Source organism: Chelonia mydas, chromosome 24 (genome assembly GCF_015237465.2).
Source record: "Chelonia mydas isolate rCheMyd1 chromosome 24, rCheMyd1.pri.v2, whole genome shotgun sequence".
NCBI lineage: Eukaryota > Metazoa > Chordata > Testudines > Cheloniidae > Chelonia > Chelonia mydas.
The window spans coordinates 10088911-10101163 of record NC_051264.2 but is presented as its reverse complement, the minus strand read 5'-3'; the positions used below and the strand labels follow the sequence as shown (position 1 = coordinate 10101163).

At 51.6% G+C, this 12253-nt stretch overlaps 1 long non-coding RNA gene across 1 annotated transcript; it reads left to right on the top strand.

The window, feature by feature from the left end:
• Nucleotides 1-558: 558 nt before the first annotated feature.
• On the top strand, nt 559-2395 carry LOC122463755. The gene is made up of 2 exons (XR_006287369.1): nt 559-1220; nt 1788-2395. It is a non-coding gene; the product is annotated as an uncharacterized LOC122463755 (long non-coding RNA).
• Nucleotides 2396-12253: the final 9858 nt, after the last annotated feature.

The following is a 12253-nucleotide window of genomic DNA, read 5'->3' as shown; positions in this document are numbered from 1 at the left end:
GCCCCCTAGCAGCCCTACAATCAAATGGCAGAGAGTGTTATTTTATTGACCCTACAATAACAAACCAGTGTCTATAACTTGTGCTTAAGTCCAACAACGACAAAGGAGTGCACACAGCTAACTCTCCAGGGTAGCCCTTTGTCAACAGTACAGTGCATGGTGCCCGTGTACATGAGAGCCCTACAATAACAAACCACTGTTTGCACTGGAAAAATATCTGTGAAGGAAACAGATTTCAGGGTGAGGCTCCCAGGAAGCTACTGTAAACAGCACAGAGAGGAAAGAGTTAAACATTCTCAAATGCGGCAGGTGATCACGCACCTCTCAGGACTCCGGGGTTCTCTGCCCACCTCCACCACTGGCCTTCTGTAGGCTCTTGGGTAAGTCACCTTCTCTCTTTGCTGCAGTTTCCCTGTCTCTAAAATGAAGCTGTGCTTTGAGATCCTCGGCTGGACAGCCCTGGAGCGCTAAGCAGCGGGAAGTAATCTTGTGCAGATGTTTGTTTCAAGTGCAGTGGAAGGGGAGCCACTTTAACGCTGCTAATTTTCTTACGCCTGTCACAGCTAGAGTTTCTAGCTGAGTTTAGGGCCCTGTGGCGCCAGGCGCTGTACGGACACAGAGCGAGAGCCAGGTGCTCATGATCTAAATAGATAAGACAGGTGGGAGGAACAGAGATGGGAAGGAACTTGGCCAAGGTCCCACAGCAGGTCACTGGGGTGGCCCCAGAGCAGGGCCTGGCCCCATGCTGCCCCCAGCCGCCCTGTCACTTCCCTTTCTTGCTCCCTCTGTTCCCAACCTCCCCACTGTCATGTGCATTTCCTTCCGTAATTTTGCAGCCGCTCTGAGCACAGCTCTTTATTTGGACTAGCCACCCCTGAGGGGACACAAACTTCAAGCACCAAAGGATTGTGGGTATGTGCTTTCCTGCCCACCCCTGCGGCGATGTCTCTAAAGCTCTTTTGCTGCATTCCCCCCGTTTGCATTCACCACCCCCGCCACCCAGCTAGGTTTATTTCAAATGTTTTCACTTCCCCTCTTTTTTGGCGGTGAAACTGCGGCTCCACCACAGCTCTCTGCCAGCTCCTGGCTCTTCAGCTCCCAAGCGTGTGCTGTAAAGTACGTTCTGTCCCTGTCTGACCTCTCCTCCTTCTGCACCGCCTGCGTGCCAGCCAGAGCCAGCCAGCTGCAAAGTGTGTGTAAACGGAACCCGCTTGGAAAATGTGAGTCGAGCCTCCCTCCCCCTCCCCGCTTTCCAGTTACTGCTCCATAGAAGAATATAACAGCCTACTATTGCTACCTTCAGTTCCAGTGGCTGGGCTGTGCGGCTGAAGCTCCAGTAGTTCAAACCCTGTTGAATTTGTTAGGTAAATGCCCCAATCCCTGCTGTGGAAAGGAGCACAGCTTCCCCTCGTTTTACCTCCTTTATCAGCAGCCACCCTCCACCCCAGAGGTGGCTGCATTTCTGGGGCGGATGACTCTGTTTGAGGTGGGTAAACACCAGAGAAGGAGAAGAATCAGTTTGGCATGAAGGGGCGCATCTAGAAGTGATGGGGTGGAATGAAGGATGAGAGAATTTAAACTGACTGTCCCCCCCATGGAAGGGGTGGGAGCCCCCTGGTGTGGGACAAGGCCCAGGAGAACACACCAAAGGGTCCTTCCTGCCTTTTCCAGTATGATCGTGCAACCCCTGCACACGGGACCAGTGTCTAATCTCAGTGGTCCCCGTGTCAATGCAGACACAGGCCACGGGCGCCACGGAAGTGACTGCAGATTTACACTCCACTCAGAATCTACCTGGTGATCCCTGTCGTGCTTTGGAATCCTTCCATCGGAAAGAAGCCATGGCAGGGTTGTGGAGAAAGGCTCGAGACACAGAATCTACAAATTGTGATGGTGTGCAAATGGAACACGCTGGGAAAGTCCGTGTCGAGCCCTCCAGTGACCTGGTCCACGTAAGAGGATAACAGCCTACCACTGCTGCCAGTAAACGGAGTTCAGCAAATGGGCTCAGAACACCCCCGAGTACTGCACTGTTTAAATCTGAGGGTTAGTTTGGGCCCTTTGTAAAAAGAGTACCCATGCACAGCTCAGAATGGTTATTAGTATTTATTGTCTGTATTCCAACACTGCCTGCAGGCCCCAGGCAGGATCAGGGCGCCATGGCACCAGATGCTGTATGCGTACATGCCAGAAAGACAGCCTCTGCCTCCAGGAGCTCACAGGTTAAGGCCGGAGGACCTATAACTGTACACTGTACCCACAAAGTGCTCACAGCTTCCCCTGCCTGTGACAGACTGACAACTTCCTGCAACCTCCTGAACGAACATAAGTTCAATCTTATTGAATTCGGTTAGTATCTTTGGGATCCACTGTATTAAAAATGCAATTGTCTCTGTGTGATTGAGGCATTGTATGTATCATTTCCTTAGGAAGGGTAAACAGGAGATCAGCAGGGGGTGATTAGGCGAATTCAGGCAGGCTGTAACATCTCCAGAGAAGCCGCCCCTGCTGGAGATGGGTCACATATACGAGTTCAAACTGGATTCTCCAGGGACCAACAGCCAGATAAAGGGTTTTTGGATAAACAGCCTGGTTTTAAACTGATTCAGGGTCTTCTCCCTGATCCAGCGAACGGACAGGACCCCAGGGCCACAGAGGGCCCCAATCCTTTGGGAAGGGTTGGAAGGACGGGGCCTACTGCGGCCCCATAAGACGGAGCAGTTATTCAGAGCTGAAGCGGCGATGAACTTGTACCAACAAGGGATGGGTGTCCGAAGGCCTCCTGCTGCCAGAATCCATGAGACAGGTGGGAGGAATCCTGGTGAGCTGATTGGCAGGCGTGTAGGTTCTTTAGTTGCTCTGCATGTGTTTTCTCCATAACGCTTTCACCTTGAGAATAAAGCAGACTTGTCTAGGAAATGCTGCGGGGTACCTTATAACTATCAGGTCATAGGACTGAACAGGGAGGTGGAGAGAGGCAATTGCACCCATTCGCCGTCTCCAAAGAGAAAGCCAGCAGCTGTCCTTGGGCAACCTGAACACCGGGCAGGGAACAGTGCAGCCTGGAGGAACCCCAGCCAGAAGGGCTGCACCCAGAAAAGCAATGGCTGGGGAGCTGGCCTCCTGAGGGTGGGTGGCCTTGCTGGGCCACTGAGGGGAAATACGGGTGCAGTTGCCCTAAACCAGCCTCCCTGAGTGAAACCAGCTGAGCCAGCAAAAGCACGGATTTGCCAGTGTATCAGCTTCTGTCACATACCCACAGGGCTGGACAGGCCTGGCCTGGGTAAACTCAGGTCTTGAGTCTCGTCTGTCTCTGCTGGTGGCCAGGCGCTATCCCTTGCTGCTGTTACGATTATCATCACCATGCACTTTTTACAGCAGCTTTTCATCCGTTGATCTCTAAGCTGGTCAGTCTAGTCACCTGTTTTGCAGATGGAGAAACCGAGTCATGAAGATTTACCCAAGGGCGAAGCTGGGACTAGAACCCACGTCTCCTGCAGCTCAGCAGGCCACACTGCCTGCCTTAACAGCACCTCCGTAAGCCGAAAGGGAAAACTGGGTAGCTTTTCTTTGCAGTCCAAACGCCACCTGGGCCAAGCTCCGCCGGATGGGCGGGCTGAATGCTGGCAGAGCCTTCGCTGGGGCAAATGTGACTCAAACACTGACCTGGACAAATCTCCCAGCATTTGGTGCCTAATGAAAAACAAAATGTCCTATCACCAAAGCTCAAAACCTCTATAACCCCCTCCCTCGATGTACCCCTCTTCCCCCCCACCTCCATTGCCTTCCCCCTGTCTGCAGGGAGATGGAAATTTGCCACTGATCCCTGGCGCTTTGTAATTATTTATTACATTACAACAGCTTCCCAGCCCCTACCCCAGCTGGCCTCCTGCTGCAAGGGATGGATGGAAAATAGGTCAGGGATAATGTTTGTCTTTCGGGGTGGGGGACAAAGCATTAGGGTGGGGGAAGGGAGGACTCAAAGGGTCTCTTCTTCTCGCTTGGGATTATGTTTATTCCCTTTAAGGACAGCACTTGGGCCCTGTGTGACGATCACTGAAACAGACAAAAAAAACCCAAAAACGGGAGTGCTTGTGGCACCTTAGAGTCCAAGAGCTCTGACTAGTAGCATTAGGGTAGCACCTAGTGGCCCTGACTGAGACTGGGGCCACACTGTGCTGGGTGCTGTGTGTGCATCTAGGAAGAGACCGACCCTGCCCCAGAGAGCTCGCTATCGAAATAAACCAGCCAGACACAGAGTGTGTGTGCGCGTGGGGGGGGAAACTGAGGCACAGAGAAGAAACACGACTTACCCAAAGTCACTCAGCAGCTCAGAGCCTGGCCTGACTCTCCATCTCACGTCACAGCTACAAACTGACATCTATCATCTGTCGTGGCCCCAGCTGGGATCAGAGACAGTGTAACTACAGCGACTGTTCCCTGGGCACCTCCAGCGAGGCTGGAAGCTCCAGGAACTGCCCACCAGGGCCCATTCTCTTGATGTTCTCTCCCATGCGTGGAGGTGCTTAGAAGTGAGTAGCGGGAGGGCGCGGCGCAGCAAGGTCTAGATAGCCAGAGCAGAGCTGGAGCAATCGGCTCTGGGGATGGCCGGCCTGAGCACCCCATGCCACAGACAGAGCTGAATCCCCAGAGACTGTCAGGACCTAGGCAGCAGAGAAATCTGTCTTAAGGGGCCAACCCACATGGGTCACATAGTGGAGGAAAGTGGAGAAGGATTTCAGTGGGCCTGATTCTCCTTTGCACTGCTCCCTGGGCCCAATCCTCCATGGCCCTGCTTCTTGGGCCTGATCCTCCATGGCCCTCCTTCCTGGACCTGATCTTCCATGGCCCTGAGCCTTGTGCTCGATCCTCCATTGCCCTGTTCCCTGGGCCCAAGCTTCCATGGCCCTGATCCTTGTGCCCGATCCTCCATTGCCCTGCTCCCTGGGCTCGATCCTCCATGGCCCTGATCCTTGTGCTCGATCCTCCCTGGCCTGACTGGCACCTTGCACCATCATTTACAGCAGCACAAACCAAAACTGTCGCATTTCACTTCCACTTTGCCCTGATGTAAGAGCCACACGCTGACTCGTGGCCAGGGAGTTTGCGGGGCTGTCTCATAGCAGCAGCCGGCTGCCTTGCACAGACTGGGCTGTAATTAAGTCCCTTGTTTGCTGCTGCAGACTGAATGCCTGGCTCGAATCCCTGCTCTTCTCTGGAACCGGGCCTCCCTGCCTTCAAATAGCAGAGACAACTCTGTGTGCAGAGCCTTTATTTGGAGTGGCCTGCACCAGCCTGAGCTCAGGAATGTGGTCCCTGTTCCTTGCCATCCCAGGAGATCTGGTTCGTGCAGAGCAAAATCCAGACCCAGGCTGAGGTGGGAAAGAATCCAGCATGGAAACAACCGGGCTTGCTATTTATTGTGTGTATTTTTAGATCTGGCCACTGCAGACTTGCTACTCGAACTAGACACATTTAGCCTGCAAAGGCTTTTTGAACAGGGAGGGGAATTAACCTCTGGAGCAGAATTCCCCATCACCTGGAGTCACTGCATGCGTTTCCAAAAGATACGCTCTAGCTTACCCACCAGATATGGGCTGGATGCAGGAATCACTGGGTGAGGTTCTCTGGCCTGAGGTTATGCAAGAGGTCAGACTAGATCGCAATGGTCCCTTCCAGCCAGAGCTCTATGAATAATCCCTAGAGAATCACTGATTTGGCAGAATTCTCCTCTCTCTCAGCTTGCAAATTATTTGTGATCAGTCCCTGATTTCCTACAATTCATTGGTTGTTCCCTGAAGGCTCCCACATCACTCATGCTTGGTTCATTGCTCTTTCAGCACCGCGGTTACAAACGTTCCATCCCCAAAGTGCCGGCTGTGTCGGTTTCATTTTGACTGGACACTCAGGTCACGTGATATCATTTCCAATATCCAATTTCCAGCACTCATATGGGACACTAATTAAGTGTGTGTCATGTATACCCCCATCTTCTGGGCCACGTAAGAGGATAACAGCCTGCCATTGGTGCTAGTTGATGGAGTTGCTCCATTAGCTCAAGAGTTAGAGGCTCCGGCACTCTTTATGATGGAGGCCACGGGGCCAGTTCTCTGCAATGACTCAAGGCGGAGTAGGGTCAGCTGTTGCTCAGCGAACAGTTCATAACTGGCTCTCTGCAATTGCTCGCTGATGGTTGCTTAAAAACTGCTGGAATATTGATGGGATGGGAGCACCGCTGGGCACCGACATAGCCAGCTCCAGTAAGCTCAGCCCATATTCCCAAGGACTTGGCACCTGCATCCAGAGCTAGATTGTCAGGAGAGTCATGCACCCAACATGGCGAGTGCTTGGGAAAATCAGACCCCCTAATGGTCTTTGGCCTGGGCCATGCAGGAGGTCAGACTAGAGGCTGCTAATGGTCCTTTCTGGCCTTAAAATCTATGAATCACAGGGCGGGATGTGTGTGCGTTAAATTAGAGGGAACTGTGTTTTCCTCCCCAGGCATGCTGATCCCCATGGGGTCCATGCTGGTGGGTCTGAAGGAGCAGGGTCATGTTCAGGCCTGCCCAAAGTCTGTTCCAGTCAAACCCATTGGTTGTTCCACGGCCAGCATCCCAGTACCTTGGATTTTTCCATTTGTGCCTACGTTCTTTAGAAACCAACGTCTTTACCTCCCAGGTGACTGTATCCATCCAGGCCCTGGCACCAGCCACCAGGCAGCTCCCTGCAGTGGGAGCATCAGCCCAGAGCAGCAAGTGACATAGGTATCACAACAAAGCCACAACCCTTCCTTTGGGGGAGGGAGGGGGCAGCTCGGCGAGAGGTAGGGCACAAGGAAAGCAGGGCAAAGAAACTTTACCGGCTGCCAGATTTAGAGAGTAATTTTGCTTGCTAATTAATTAACTGGCACACGGCACTTCCCCACTGATGGGAAAACAGCCCCTGAGACCAGAGCTGCCCTGGAAAGGTTCCTCTGCTCGCCCAGATCTCGCCCATGCCCCGCTAGCAGAGCTGGGCTGGGAGCATTGCAATATCCTGCCGTTGCCCTGGGATGCAGAGGAGAGATGCAGTGGCAGAGGATGCTCTGAGTATCACGGTGCCCTGTGGTATCATGCTCAGCAGGACATGCTACTGCTATCACCAAAAAATAGCCAGGTGCTCGAATCATGCCTCCAGCAGCCCCAGTGTGCAAGGAGTCTGTGGTCTGGCCATGCCCACATGCCAACAGGCCACACCCCTTTGGAGATGTGACGCATGATAGCTGGGGCTCTCTTAGACTGAGCAGGGGTGCTGGGTGGGTATTCAGCCCTGTTCTTGAGTGGGTGTGTGGGAATGCCAGTGCCCTGTCTCTCCTAAAACACCTGCTAGCCTAGCTATAGATTCAAACTGAACCCACCACTGAACTGCAGCCACCTCTGGGACAGAGTGTGGCAGCAATTCAGCAGCCACATGGCACCCCTGCAGCAGGGAAGGGCCTGAGGGAGAATTCTGCATGCAGCTGAACCTGGAAGGAGGGGGTTAGTCTGACTTGTCCAGAGACCAGGGCTAATCTCTGTGCTCCAGCCACAGATACCATGGGATCAGTAATGACAAGTGGTCCCAGGCCGTGCTTTCCCTTTTATTTGAGAGGCAGCAAGCACCTCAGCAGTGCAACCTAGTGAGCCCCCCACACCCCTCCCTGCAGTGCAGCACCCCCAGCTGAGCCCCCCACACCTTTCCCTGAAACACAGTTCATCACACGCTGCAGCTGGCAAATTGGAGCCATCAGTCATCACGGAGGAGAAGAGATCTTCACCTCTGGAGTCATCAGCTTCCTGCAACACCTGAGTTTTCCTTGCAGGTCTCCCAGCCTGGTCCTAGCCAGCTTTGATCCAGCTTTGCTTTGGAGAGTCAGTGAGCTCCTGGCCCAAGCAGGGCACAACAGATACCTGACGGGAGAATCCTAAGGGCCAATCTTCCCTAGCAGCCCAGGATGTTCCCAGCATGTGCCAATGCTGGGGTTCCCATGGGGCTGGCCCTGCAGGCGCCGACTCTTGTCTGAAGCCACAGAAGAGCCCAGATGGAGCGAGCGGGCAGAGAACACGGCCCCCCGTTTAGTGTAAGGCTGAGGGCAGGCTCAGCTCGCGATTCCGGGGCTGGCAAGGCAGAATGAAATCCTGCTCTGTGCCCTTTGTGCCAGCGTTCCCTCTGGTACAGTGACATCTAGTGGCAGGGCCAGGCAGTGGCTAACATTCGAGGAAGAAGGGATTTGGAGTGAAAACTGGAACTGGTTGACTTTATTTTTTTGGTCCGAACAACGCCATATTCTGAAAGTTTTCTGTAGCCTACAGCAGTTGGGTAGCGTCTCTTTACAGAGGCCAGGAATTCTCTCGTGAGCAGCCTGCCTGGCTGCTACTGCAGAAGCCACTAAAACCTAACAGAGCAGCAGTGTATCCATACGCTAGGCCTTGTGGATTTATATACAGCTCGTAAAAACACGGTTATTTGGAAGCCAGCTATGTTCATGTCATCTGGATTCTTAGTATCGTGTAAAGAGCAAAGACACAGCATTTGCAATAGACATTCCCCTCCCCCCGCCCCACCTCCAATTTTTCATTTTTTGTTCCACTTTCAGTTTCTGGGCTGATTTATTTCTTTTGTTTTTTCATCAGCACATTGCGCTATTTGGTCTACTCACCTGGGAGGAGGTTTCCACCCTGCTCCACTCAAACAACGTTGGATTCTGCAAATAGAAAGTGTTCCTGGAGTGAAAAGCACCGACTCGGGGAACAACAATCACAACCAAGAATTTTATTTTTAAAAATCTGTCGAAAATTTGAAAGAGGCCAAATTGGTTCAGGTCAGTTCCAAAACCAAGAGGAGGAAAATGCATTCATGATTTTTGAAACGTCCACAAATGGCGGTGTAAAAACACAGCCCAAAAAGACAGCCCCTGCCCCAAAGTGCTTACAAGCTAATGGTATGGAGGCCCGTCCAAATACTCACAGATATTTAGGTGCCTAACTCCCATTGGTCTCAATGGAGGGTAGGCACCTAAACACCTGTGCCTTTGTCAGCAGCCTGTTAATAATCCTTTTGGTGGACAAACTGCTGCTGGAGTAGAATCCTTCCTTTGTTACTGATAATTTGTATAAAAGCCTCAATCCAGATCAGACCACCAGTGTGCGAGGATCTGTATGCACACAGAACCAAAAGGCAATCCCTGCCCTGTGATGTGTCACAGTGCAGTGGCCGTATCATCAGAATTAAAGCTGGGATCTGCTTCTTCTTCCTTCTTCCTTTATGCCCCTTTCCCTGGTGGGGGTCGCGGCGGCAGCATGGAGAGTAGGGAGGCCCAAACCCCCTTTTCTTCCGCAGCATGTTCCAGCTCCTCCTGGGGAAGATTCACCAGCATTCCCAGGCCAGCCGGGAGATATAATCCCTCAGCGTGTCCTGGGTTGGCCTTGGGGCCTCCGCCCAGTGGGACATGCCTGGTAGAGTTCCAACAGAAGCCTCCTAGGGGGCATCCTTATCCGGTGCCCGAACCACCTCATCTGGTTCCTCTTGATCTGGAGGAGTAGCGGTTCTATTCCAAGGCCCACCCGAATAGCCGAACTCCTCGCCCTATCTCGGAGAGTAAGCCCAGCCACCCGGCGGAGAAACCTCATTTCCGCCGCTTATACCAGCAATCTCATCCTTTCAGTCATTACCCAAAGTTCATGACCATAGGTGAGGATGGGGACGCAGAGTGACCTGTAAACCGAGAGCTTCCTCCAAGACCTCAGCTCCCGTTTCACCACCACGGATCGGTACAGCACCCACGTCGCCGCCACCGCCCCAATCTGCCAATTGATCTCACGCTCACGCTTGTCATCACTCGTGAACAAGACCCCGAGATACTTGAACTCTTCCATTAAGGGCAGCTGCTCCCTGCTCACCTGGAGAGAGCAGTCTACTGTCTTCCAGGAGGGGACCATGACCTCTGATTTGGGGGTGCTGATTCTCATCCCAGCTGCTTTCACACTCAGCAGTGAGACGTTCGAGTGCATGTTGGAGATTGCAGTTTGAACAAGCAAGAAGGGGGTGGAGTCAAGTCAGGCCACCTATGTAACCTGGCTGGGCCCAGCCCGAAAAGGAGACAGGAATCCATCTTGTGGGCTCACTACCCACGAGGTGAAAGGTGGGGGGTCGGGTGCGATGGCAGAATGGCAGGGGGAGGGACAGACTGGCCCTCCGCAATGGAAACAAATGCAGGGATCATTAGTAAAATATTGCCGGGGGGGAATTTGGACAAATGTATGCCACATTTTTCCTGCATGTGAAAAAACCCACTAAGATTTGTGACATTTTTTCATAGTTTTTCTCTGAAAACTTCCCTCCAAAATTGTTTTGTTAGTTTCCATCACAAACCTATTTTGTTTGAAATGTTGTCATGCCGACGCCTTTCTGGAAGAGACACTTTAGCCAAACACACTTTATAAACTCAGTTTATAGGGCTCTAACCCAGGGGAATCTGGGTGAAATATAATGGCCTGTGATATACAGAAGATCAGACCAGATGGTCTAATGGCCTCTTCTGGCCTTAACACTCAGTGGCTGTATGGATTATTTCTAATTGTCTCCAAATACATTTATGATTGGCCACTTTGCAACGCGTGGCGTTTTCTAAAAAAAGTGGGACTGCTCCCGAAATGGAGGGCGTGTCTGGAGAAATCACAGTTTTGGATCATGCATGTTATTGACTTTGGGCAGAAGCAGGACTTTATCCTAGCATGCTGCACAGGGCAAATTATATCCTACATTGTGCAATATCTGGTCTAACATTATCCCCACCATACAGATATTCATGAACAAAGTGGCTAGCCAGTACATATGCAGGGGAACCCAGATCTGATGGTTAAATACATGGACAGCATCGTGAACAATGACAGGTTTCAGAGTAACAGCCGTGTTAGTCTGTATTCGCAAAAAGAAAAGGAGTACTTGTGGCACCTTAGAGACTAACCAAGTTATTTGAGCATAAGCTTTCGTGAGCTACAGCTCACTTCATCGGATGCATACTGTGGAAAGTATTGAAGATCTTTTTATACACACAAAGCATGAAAAAATGGATGTTTACCACTACAAAAGGTTTTCTCTCCCCCCACCCCACTCTCCTGCTGGTAATAGCTTATCTAAAGTGAACTTATCCTTACATTGTAAGGAGAGTGATCACTTTAGATAAGCTACTACCAAGAGGAGAGTGGGTTTGTGTGTGTGTGTGGGGGGGGGGGAACCTGGATTTGTGCTGGAAATGGCCCAACTTGATTATCATACACATTGTAAGGAGAGTGATCACTTTAGATAAGCTATTACCAGCAGGAGAGTGGGGTGGGGGGAGAGAAAACCTTTTGTAGTGGTAAACATCCGTTTTTCATGCTTTGTGTGTATAAAAAGATCTTCGATACTTTCCACAGTATGCATCCGATGAAGTGAGCTGTAGCTCACGAAAGCTTATGCTCAAATAAATTGGTTAGTCTCTAAGGTGCCACAAGTACTCCTTTTCTTATCGTGAACAATGATTACTGTCCTTCACCCAGACTGACCCAGAGAGTCGCCATTTTTGGATGGTTTTTTCCCACTTGGCACACACAGAACGGAACTGTTCCCGCGGTGACTCCATTGCTGGATGCTGAGGAAGTGGAATTTGGAAGCTTTTTCCAGGGCGTCTTTCTGTCTCATCCCCTTTCTAATTGCTCTTCCAGGCATGGAGTGTTAAAAGCCAGGCTCCCAGAACTGAGGACTGGAGTGCCTGATGTGAGATCTCTGCCGCCTCCCTGCTCTCTCACAAGCACTCTCGGCATCCGAGTGCCTGTAGCTACAGGGCAGATGCTACCACAGTTCAGTGCCACGTATCTCTCTTGCTCAGGTTAAAAGCTCCACTCTGTGGTGTTATTGGGAACTCTGCCCTCAGCCATGCAGGCCCCAAGTAAGACATATAAGCATGGGCTTAAGTGGTTTGCAGAATAGGGAGCTGAGAAGTTCCTCTTTTTTTCTCTGGCCATTTTACCAGGAAGATGTTAATTTCTCACTGGTTTGAGGTGCAACCATTTTTGGGTACCCACCATGGCACTGGTTTCCATGGGTGCAGCATCTCTGGAATTCAGACCCTGGGTATCTCAAACTGGAGGCGCCCATAACTAGGGATCATTTTTGACAAAATGAGTCCCATTGCGATGAGAGACCTGTTCCCTAAACACACGTCTCCGAGGCATGGTCTGCTCCTTTGCCTCAC